At 47.1% G+C, this 10,393-nt stretch overlaps 2 pseudogenes; both read left to right on the forward strand.

Annotated features, from left to right (window-relative positions):
• The first annotated feature begins 1,142 nt into the window (after positions 1–1,142).
• LOC102494543 (alpha-enolase pseudogene) lies at positions 1,143–2,436 on the forward strand (annotated as a pseudogene).
• Positions 2,437–8,432: 5,996 nt separating this feature from the next.
• Positions 8,433–8,803, forward strand: LOC106735814 (cytochrome b-c1 complex subunit 7 pseudogene; annotated as a pseudogene).
• Positions 8,804–10,393: the final 1,590 nt, after the last annotated feature.

Genomic DNA, 10,393 nt, shown 5'->3' on the forward strand with positions numbered 1-10,393 from the left:
AAGAGTGTAATTTTCCACAATTTTCTTAATTTATGTTTTGCAAAATGATACTTTTTTCTTTCCCTTTTCCTCCAATTCTTAAAGGGAAAGAAAAAAGGTGGCATTTAAGACATCCGTAATGCCAGTGAACATTTTTTTAAAGGAATTTTTCTTGCTAGCTCTTTTTCTTCTTCATTGCTCGAGTTCCACTTTTTATGGAGCTGGTTAATAATTCTTTGAAAAAGAGTTGAAGTGTATACTTATGAATTTCAGACTACTCACCGAAGCATGTTAAGCCCTCTAGCTGAGGTGGAATTAAATCACATGATCTGTTTTCTGGTTAGTAGCTTATATAATACTTTACTACTTTTTTTTGGGGGGGGCGGGGAGGGTGGCCAGGATGGTGGTGCTCACAGTTAGGGACACATAAAATGATGTCCCTTTAAAAAGCTAGATGAGGGACTGACAGGTGGCATGGTGGTTAAGGGTGCTGGACTCCTACATGGCCAACTGTGGTTTGAGTCCCGGACCTGGCAGCTTGATCTCACTCTCTCTGGCCAAAATTGAAAAATAATTATAAATAAATAATTTTTTTTTTTTTGTAAAGTGCTCACAGTTAGGGACACATAAAATGATGTCCCTTTAAAAAGCTAGATGAGGGACTGACAGGTGGCATGGTGGTTAAGGGTGCTGGACTCCTACATGGCCAACTGTGGTTTGAGTCCCGGACCTGGCAGCTTGATCTCACTCTCTCTGGCCAAAATTGAAAAATAATTATAAATAAATAATTTTTTTTTTTTTGTAAAGAAGATGCTGCTGCTGAGGCCAGCAGGTGGCATGGTGGTTAAGGTGCTGGGCTCCCACATGGCTGACTGCAGTTCGAGTCCTAAACCTGATGTCTTACTTTCTTGTTTTTTTTCTCTCCCTCTAACTCTATCCCTTTACTGGTCAAATTAAAATAAATAAATAAGTAAATCAATTCTTTTATATAAATATATACTTATATATTTTTATATAAATGTGTGTGTGTGTGTGTGTGTGTGTGTGTATTTTATTTATTGAGGAAGCTGGGGGCTCCAGCGCATAGACCTCTCGGTTTCAGCGTTCTTGCTGTCCGTAGCACCCTCTGCTTCTTTCCTGTGTGGCAAGGCCTGGCAGCCAGATTCATCATGTCTATTCTCAAGATCCATGCCAGAGAGATCTTCAACTCTCGTGGGAATCCCACTGTTGAGGTTCATCTGTTTACCTCAAAGTCTCTTCAGAGCTGCTTTGCCCAGTGGTGCCTCAAATGGGGTCTATGAGGCCCTGGAACTGCAGGACAATGGTAAGACTCGCTATATGGGAAAGGGTGTCTCAAAAGCTGTTGAGCACGTCAATAAAACTATCGTGCCTACCCTGGTTAGCAAGAAACTCCACGTCATGGGACAGGAAAAAATTGACAAACTGATGATCGAGATGGACGGAACGGAAAACAAAGCTAAGTTTGGTGTGAATGCCATCCTGCAGGTGTCCCTTGCTGTCTGTAATGCTGGAGACGGTGAGAAGAGGGTGCCCTGTACCGGCACATTGCCAACTTGACTGGCAACTTTGAAGTCGTCCCGCCAACTCCAGCCTTCAGTGTGGTCAATGGCGGCTCTCAGGCTGGCAACAAGCTGGCCATGCAGGAGTTCACGGTCCTCCCCATGGGTGCAGCCAGCTTCAGGGAGGCCATGTACATTGGGATGGAAGTTTACCACAGCCTGAAGAACGTCATCGAAGAGAAATATGGGAAAGATGCCACCTACATGGGTGACAAAGGCGGGTTTGCTCCTAACATCCTAGAGAACAAAGAAGCCCTGGACTGCTGAACAATGCAATTGGGAAGGCTGGCTCCGCTGACAAGGTTGTCACTGGCATGGATGTGGCTGCCTCTGAGCTCTTCAGGTCTGGGAAGTACGATCTGGACTTTAAGTCTCCCAATGAATCCAGCAGGTACATCACACCTGACCGGCTGGCTGACCTGTACAAGTCCTTCATCAAGGACTACCCAGTGGTATCTGTCGAAGACCCCTTTGACCAGAATGACTGGAATGCAGGGCAGAAGTTCACAGCCACTGCGGGAATCCAGGTGGTAGGGGACGATCTCACTGTGACCACCCCAAAGCACATTGCCAAGGCCATGGGTGAGAAGTCGTGCAACTGCCTCCTGCTCAAAGTGAACCAGGTGGCTCTGTGACTGAGTCCCTTCAGGAGTGCAAGCAGGCCCAGTCCAATGGCTGGGGTGTGACAGTGTGTCGTCGTTCCAGGGAGACTGAAGATACCTTCATCGCTGACCTGGTAGTGGGGCTCTGCGCCAGGCAGATCAAGACAGGTGGCCTTGCTGGTCTAAGTGCTTGGCCACTCCTCAGAACTGAAGAGAAAGCAGGCAGCGAGGCCACGTTTGCCGGCAGGAAATTCGGGAACCCCCTGGCCACGTAGGCTGAGGCAGGTGACCTGGAGGCCTCAGTCACTATGTGGCTAAGTAGACTCTGACTTCAGGCCGAGCGTGCTCAGCCAGCACTTGCAGGGCCTCAGGTAGTCAGTGCCCCTCCCCCAGGCCTGTGGTGCTCACGCCACTTCCTTCGAACTTTGGCCACCTGGAACCCTGGCGGAAACCCTTGCTCTGTAATCATGTGATTGGCCCAAGTCATTTTTCTCTCCTCTTGCTTCACACCAAGTGTCTAGAACCACGTGCACCTCCAGTGTAATCTCTCACAAGCTAGATCCCCAGTGGTTTTGTGTGCAAAAATGAAAAGCCTCAGTAACCCATTAAAAATACCATGCCACCTGCGGGCCCCAAATATATATATATATATATATATATATATATATACACACACACACACACACACACACACATATATATGTATATATATATCACACACACACACACATATATATATGTATATATACATACACACACACACACATATATATATACACCCACACACACACACACACACATATACATATATAGTATGTATATACATATATATAGTACACACATATACATATATATGGGGGGGAGAGAGAGAGAGAGAACCTCGATGTCCCTGTAGGTGAAACCCATCTTTGCTGGAGGCAGTTTGCACCAAGCACCGTGCTTGGGTTTTGTCCTGGGTTTGGTACCGCCATGAGTTTGCTCTCTGACCCTTTCCCTCTCTGGGACTCAGTTTCTCCATCTGTAAATGCAGGCATCAGATGAGATCAGCCCCACACTCTCTTCCAGCTCATAACATGCTATGGCACCCCTGGGGTCATGGCGATTGATTATTATCTCCACATTACCAGGGATGAGCTGGAACGGAAGGAGTGCTCTTTCCACCAGCAGCAAGGACAGACCACAGTTATCAGCCGAAGTAGTCCAGTTCCCAGGAGATGTTGAGGAAGTTGATGCTGGTTAACATTTATATATAAGAGACCTACCAAGTGCCAGGAACTGTGCTGAATACTTTTCCATGGATTAATTTACTTCATTTTAAATTGCACGGGAGCTTTCTATTTGGAAGCATTCAACTCATACTGGTTTTTTAAACTGATAGGCATTCGAGCCCTTCTCTTCTCCTTGCTGGCTAGGTGACCTTGACCCTGTTCCCTTAACCTCGCGGAGCCTCCTCTATAAAAGGAGACAGATGGCATGCTGACCTCCCGATTGTTGCAGGGCTCTGATGAGAAACGATGTGTGAAACTGCTCTGCAAACCATCCAGTGTGGTGCAAATATTAGTGGTTATTCTTTACCAAGTAATGTTGCCTACCCAAGCCTGTAAGAAAATTCTTTGCAATAAGATGGAAGTTAGTATTAAATGAGTTTGTCTTCAGACATGGCAGCTTTACAAGAATTTTTTAATATTTATTTCTTTCTTCCATGAGTGTGAGAGACAGAGAAAGAGACAGAGACACAAGCCCCTCCAGTAGAGCCTTGACATCCACCCCCAGTTCAGCCAGCCGAGGTCACGGCAATGCGTGTTACATGCCCAGTGAACTCAGGGATGTCTTCGGACACGAAATTAAAGCCTTCCCTTAAGAGTCAACCTTGTGGGGAGGTGCATTTTACCCCTGCACTCAGCAACTTTTTTTTTTTGATTGCCAAAGGGCACGTGTACTAGCCAGAAAGAGACAGAGAGCTAGAGAGAAGGAGGGAGAGCAAGAAAGCACCCCGCAATGGCACATGTTCACACTGCAATCCCTTTTCCATTTCTCTATTCTGTTGGGATTTTGAGCACATGCATGTACATGCGCATACACACACAAATGGATATCCTTTATTTTATTTATTTATTTTTTGGAGAGGTTTTTGCTATAGGGCGCGGGCCCTTGCCAAAAAGACAGAGAAAGACCCATTTCTCTATTCTGTTGGGATTTTGAGCACATGCATGTACATGCGCATACACACACAAATGGATATCCTTTATTTTATTTATTTATTTTTTGGAGAGGTTTTTGCTATAGGGCGCGGGCCCTTGCCAAAAAGACAGAGAAAGACAAATCACCCCACAGGGGGAATGGCCACACCACAGTCCCTTCTCCTCCATTCTCCTCTCAGGATCTTGGACACACATGCACACGTGCCCGGCATGAGTTTAAGCCACCGTGTCTGGGACTTGAGCCACGGTTGACTACATGGGAGTCCAGCGACATAGCCATCACGCCATCTGCCGATCCTACAAATGTATATACTTTGAGCCGCTGAGATTTGAACTGCAGTTGGCTATGCGGGATCTGCTTTAGCCACTGGTCTACAGGAGTGGCCTACACACGGCAGCTTGGCCTCTCAGAGGCCAAGAGGCAGCCTAGTAATCACTGAGAGGATGACCCTGGCCAGATACCGAGGGTCAAGCCCAGCCTCTGCCATTTCCCAGTTGTGTGACCTTGAGCAAGTTCTTAACTTCTCTGAGCCTTTGTTTCCTCATCTACAAAGGGAGGATAATAAGATAATTAATTATCCTAATTCATGTAGAAAGCACTGAGGATAGGGCCCAGCACGCAGTAAGGGCTCCATAAACGCTGCCAACTATTGCCATTATTGTGTCTCATTATTTTTATTACCTACTGCTGTAATAGAGTTCATTCATGTATCAAGTATTTATTTTTCCTTTTTTTTTTTTTTAAATTGCTGTAGGGCATGTACTCTTGCCAGAAAGAAACAGGCAGAAGAGAGAGGGAAAGCGAGAATGCACCCCTTCCAGGGGGATGGCCACACTGCAGCCCCTTCCCCTGGGCACACACACATACACGCCTGCTGTGTTTTTTAAGCCACTGGGTCTCGAACCTGATCTGCACAATTGGCCATGTGAGATCCAGCCGCCTCAGCCAGGTTCAGGACTGAAACCATGGTTGGCCATGTAGGAGTCCAGCACCCTTAACTACCATGCCACCTGCGGGCCCCAAATATATATATATATATATATATATATATATATACACACACACACACACACACACACACATATATATGTATATATATATCACACACACACACACATATATATATGTATATATACATACACACACACACACATATATATATACACCCACACACACACACACACACATATACATATATAGTATGTATATACATATATATAGTACACACATATACATATATATGGGGGGGAGAGAGAGAGAGAGAACCTCGATGTCCCTGTAGGTGAAACCCATCTTTGCTGGAGGCAGTTTGCACCAAGCACCGTGCTTGGGTTTTGTCCTGGGTTTGGTACCGCCATGAGTTTGCTCTCTGACCCTTTCCCTCTCTGGGACTCAGTTTCTCCATCTGTAAATGCAGGCATCAGATGAGATCAGCCCCACACTCTCTTCCAGCTCATAACATGCTATGGCACCCCTGGGGTCATGGCGATTGATTATTATCTCCACATTACCAGGGATGAGCTGGAACGGAAGGAGTGCTCTTTCCACCAGCAGCAAGGACAGACCACAGTTATCAGCCGAAGTAGTCCAGTTCCCAGGAGATGTTGAGGAAGTTGATGCTGGTTAACATTTATATATAAGAGACCTACCAAGTGCCAGGAACTGTGCTGAATACTTTTCCATGGATTAATTTACTTCATTTTAAATTGCACGGGAGCTTTCTATTTGGAAGCATTCAACTCATACTGGTTTTTTAAACTGATAGGCATTCGAGCCCTTCTCTTCTCCTTGCTGGCTAGGTGACCTTGACCCTGTTCCCTTAACCTCGCGGAGCCTCCTCTATAAAAGGAGACAGATGGCATGCTGACCTCCCGATTGTTGCAGGGCTCTGATGAGAAACGATGTGTGAAACTGCTCTGCAAACCATCCAGTGTGGTGCAAATATTAGTGGTTATTCTTTACCAAGTAATGTTGCCTACCCAAGCCTGTAAGAAAATTCTTTGCAATAAGATGGAAGTTAGTATTAAATGAGTTTGTCTTCAGACATGGCAGCTTTACAAGAATTTTTTAATATTTATTTCTTTCTTCCATGAGTGTGAGAGACAGAGAAAGAGACAGAGACACAAGCCCCTCCAGTAGAGCCTTGACATCCACCCCCAGTTCAGCCAGCCGAGGTCACGGCAATGCGTGTTACATGCCCAGTGAACTCAGGGATGTCTTCGGACACGAAATTAAAGAGTCAACCTTGTGGGGAGGTGCATTTTACCCCTGCACTCAGCAACTTTTTTTTTTTGATTGCCAAAGGGCACGTGTACTAGCCAGAAAGAGACAGAGAGCTAGAGAGAAGGAGGGAGAGCAAGAAAGCACCCCGCAATGGCACATGTTCACACTGCAATCCCTTTTCCATTTCTCTATTCTGTTGGGATTTTGAGCACATGCATGTACATGCGCATACACACACAAATGGATATCCTTTATTTTATTTATTTATTTTTTGGAGAGGTTTTTGCTATAGGGCGCGGGCCCTTGCCAAAAAGACAGAGAAAGACAAATCACCCCACAGGGGGAATGGCCACACCACAGTCCCTTCTCCTCCATTCTCCTCTCAGGATCTTGGACACACATGCACACGGCGCCGGCATGAGTTTAAGCCACCGTGTCTGGGACTTGAGCCACGGTTGACTACATGGGAGTCCAGCGACATAGCCATCACGCCATCTGCCGATCCTACAAATGTATATACTTTCCACTGCTCTACAGGAGTGGCCTACACACGGCAGCTTGGCCTCTCAGAGGCCAAGAGGCAGCCTAGTAATCACTGAGAGGATGACCCTGGCCAGATACCGAGGGTCAAGCCCAGCCTCTGCCATTTCCCAGTTGTGTGACCTTGAGCAAGTTCTTAACTTCTCTGAGCCTTTGTTTCCTCATCTACAAAGGGAGGATAATAAGATAATTAATTATCCTAATTCATGTAGAAAGCACTGAGGATAGGGCCCAGCACGCAGTAAGGGCTCCATAAACGCTGCCAACTATTGCCATTATTGTGTCTCATTATTTTTATTACCTACTGCTGTAATAGAGTTCATTCATGTATCAAGTATTTATTTTTCCTTTTTTTTTTTTTTAAATTGCTGTAGGGCATGTACTCTTGCCAGAAAGAAACAGGCAGAAGAGAGAGGGAAAGCGAGAATGCACCCCTTCCAGGGGGATGGCCACACTGCAGCCCCTTCCCCTGGGCACACACACATACACGCCTGCTGTGTTTTTTAAGCCACTGGGTCTCGAACCTGATCTGCACAATTGGCCATGTGAGATCCAGCCGCCTCAGCCACCAGGCCACGGGCTGGCCCTGTGTGAAGTGTTTATGAACTCTGACCGTGTACAAAACGGAAGGGTGCTGTGACCCACCCATCCAGCACTCCACAGTCCACAGGCAGACGGCTCAGCAAACACGCCCCAGCCGTGTACCGAGGATCAGACAAGGGCAGGGAAATGTGGATACGACCGAAATCCTGCCTTCAGGGAACTCACCGTCTCACGGAGAAATCAGACGCCTGGAGAGAGGAGCAGACCGTGCCCTGGAGGTGGGCACCTAACCGGCCGTACAAAGTTCACCTCTGGCTCTGCCGCCACCGAGCCGTGGAACCCAGGACACGGGTGTTAATCTCTCTTTCCTCAGGGGTGAAATGAGGATAGAAACAATAGCCATCTTCTTCGATTTTTAAATTTTTGTATTTGTCAGAAGATACGTCCACTCAGAGAGAGACAGAGAGGGGAAAGGGGAGAAAGCGCCCCCAATGGGGTGTGGTCTTGGTACCGTCCCCTCTCTCTCTCTCTCTGCCCTTTCAGGATCTGGGGGCATGCACACATGCCCAGAGTGTCCTCCAACCCACCGGGTCCAGAACTTGGACCACTCCGTCAACCGTGTGAGATTCGGTTCCCTCAACCATCAGGCCTCATGGCCAGCCCCTTCTTTGATTTAAAAAATACTTACTGAGTACCTCTATTGTGCCAGGCCCTCTTCTACATGGTAAAGAAGCAGTCGTTTAAAAAAGAAAATCCCGGGGTCAAAATGGCGAGCAGGCCGGCCGTTTCAGCATCAGGTCGGTGGCTGGATGGTATTCGAAAATGGTATTTCAGTGCTGCAGGATTCAATAAACTGGGGTTAATGCGAGATGATACGATATACGAGAATGAAGATGTGAGGAAGCCATGAGAAGACTTCCTGAGAACCTTTATAATGACAGGGTGTTTCGCATGAAGAGAGCCCTGGATCTGACCGTGAGGCAGCAGATCTTGCCTAAAGAGCAGTGGACAAATTACGAGGAGGATCATTTCTACCTTGAACCATATCTGAAAGAAGCTACTCGGGAAAGAACAGAGAGAGAAGAGTGGGCAAAGAAGTCACTAGATTGCAATCGTGGATGTGCTTGTTCTTAAAGTATTTTTATGAAGTGGGGGTCGAACCTGAAAAGTTTAATTTAAAAATAATTTTGTCGGCAGGTGTCTTACTTTAAATAAATGTCTATTATTTTAAAAAAATAAAAATAAATAAATAAATAGAAAAGAAAATCCCTAATCCTGGAGCCGACCTGCCAGGGGAGAGACAAACTCACACGAATTAAATGGTAAGGCTGGAGTGATGAGAGCCGGGGAGAAGAATGAAGCCGAGCAGGGGGCGGGGAGGCCTGTGGGTCAGGTGAGGAGTGGAAGGAGGCAGAACATTTATTTATTTATTTATTTGGAGAGGTTTTTTCGCTATAGGGCCCGTGCGCTCGCCAGACAGACATAGAGACAGAAAGCGAGAAATCACCCCTGGGGGGATGGTCACTCTGCACTCCTTTCTCCTCCAGCGTGAGTTTTAAGCCACCGGGTCCAGGATGCGAACCGCAGTCGACTACGTGGGAGTCCAGCGACAGACATAGCCATTACGCTGACTGCTGGTTCCCGGAGGCAGAGCATTTAAAGCAGGGTTGGGACTAGCAGATGACATCATGGTTACGTCGCTGGACTTCCACATAGTCGACCACAGTTCGAGTCCTGGACCCAGTGGCTTAAACTCCCACGGGGGGTTGGGCAGGTGGGGTGGTGGTTAAGGGTGCTGGATTCCCACATGGCGAAGTGTGGTTCAAATCCTGGACCTGGCGGCTTGCTTTCTCACTTTTCCTCTCTCTCTCTCACTGTCCCTCTCTGGTCAAATTAAATAAATAAAGTTAAATAAAATAATTCTAAAAACAAGCAATCAAAAAACCTCACACTGGGCACGTGTGCATGCGTGCCCAAAATCCCAAGAGGAGAATGGAGATGGGATTGCAGCATGGTCATCCCCCATGGGGAATGCTTTCTCGCTTTCTGTCTCTCTGTCTCTATCTCTGCAGTGAACACACATCATGCCCTATAACAAAAATCTCTCTGTCTCTTTTTAAAAGAACTTTGTATTTATTTTAATTCCATTTGTTATTATTACTTTTTAATTTGACCAGAGAGACAGAGAGAAAGGGAAAGGGAGAAAGCAGGCATCCAGGTCCTGGACTTGAACTGCAGTCAACCATATGGGAATCCAGCGCCCTTAACCACCACGCCACTTGCTGGCCCCAACAAAAATCTCTCTTAAAATAATAATAAAACATATGGCAGAGGTGGCCTCCAGGAAGCTGGAGGTGGGAGCTGAGCCTGTGTCTCTGGGTTGGAGGTGCAGGGCAACCTGGGCGGGAGCTCAGGCCGCTGTGAGGATTAGGGGAGATAAGCAGAGCCAGGGCAGCTGCTGCTCAGAGCTGTTACTCAGGCTAAGGAAGGCCAGGCTGTGAAGGAGGAGAGAATGACGACCTAGCCCGGGTGGGGGCTGGGCTGTTCCTCGGGTGAAGCAACTTGGGTTAGAGTTGGAGCTGAAGAATGAGTAGGAGTTTGCTGGAGGCACAGGGGTGGTGACGGAAGAGGGAAGAGGCATTCCAGGGAGAGGGAGTTTCGCAGGCAGGGGTGTGGGGGCAGGGAAAGAACATGGTGTGTCCCGGGGCAGCGGGGAGGCGGGGT

This window comes from Tupaia chinensis, unplaced genomic scaffold (assembly GCF_000334495.1).
Source record: "Tupaia chinensis unplaced genomic scaffold, TupChi_1.0 Scaffold000049_1, whole genome shotgun sequence".
Classification (NCBI taxonomy): domain Eukaryota; kingdom Metazoa; phylum Chordata; class Mammalia; order Scandentia; family Tupaiidae; genus Tupaia; species Tupaia belangeri.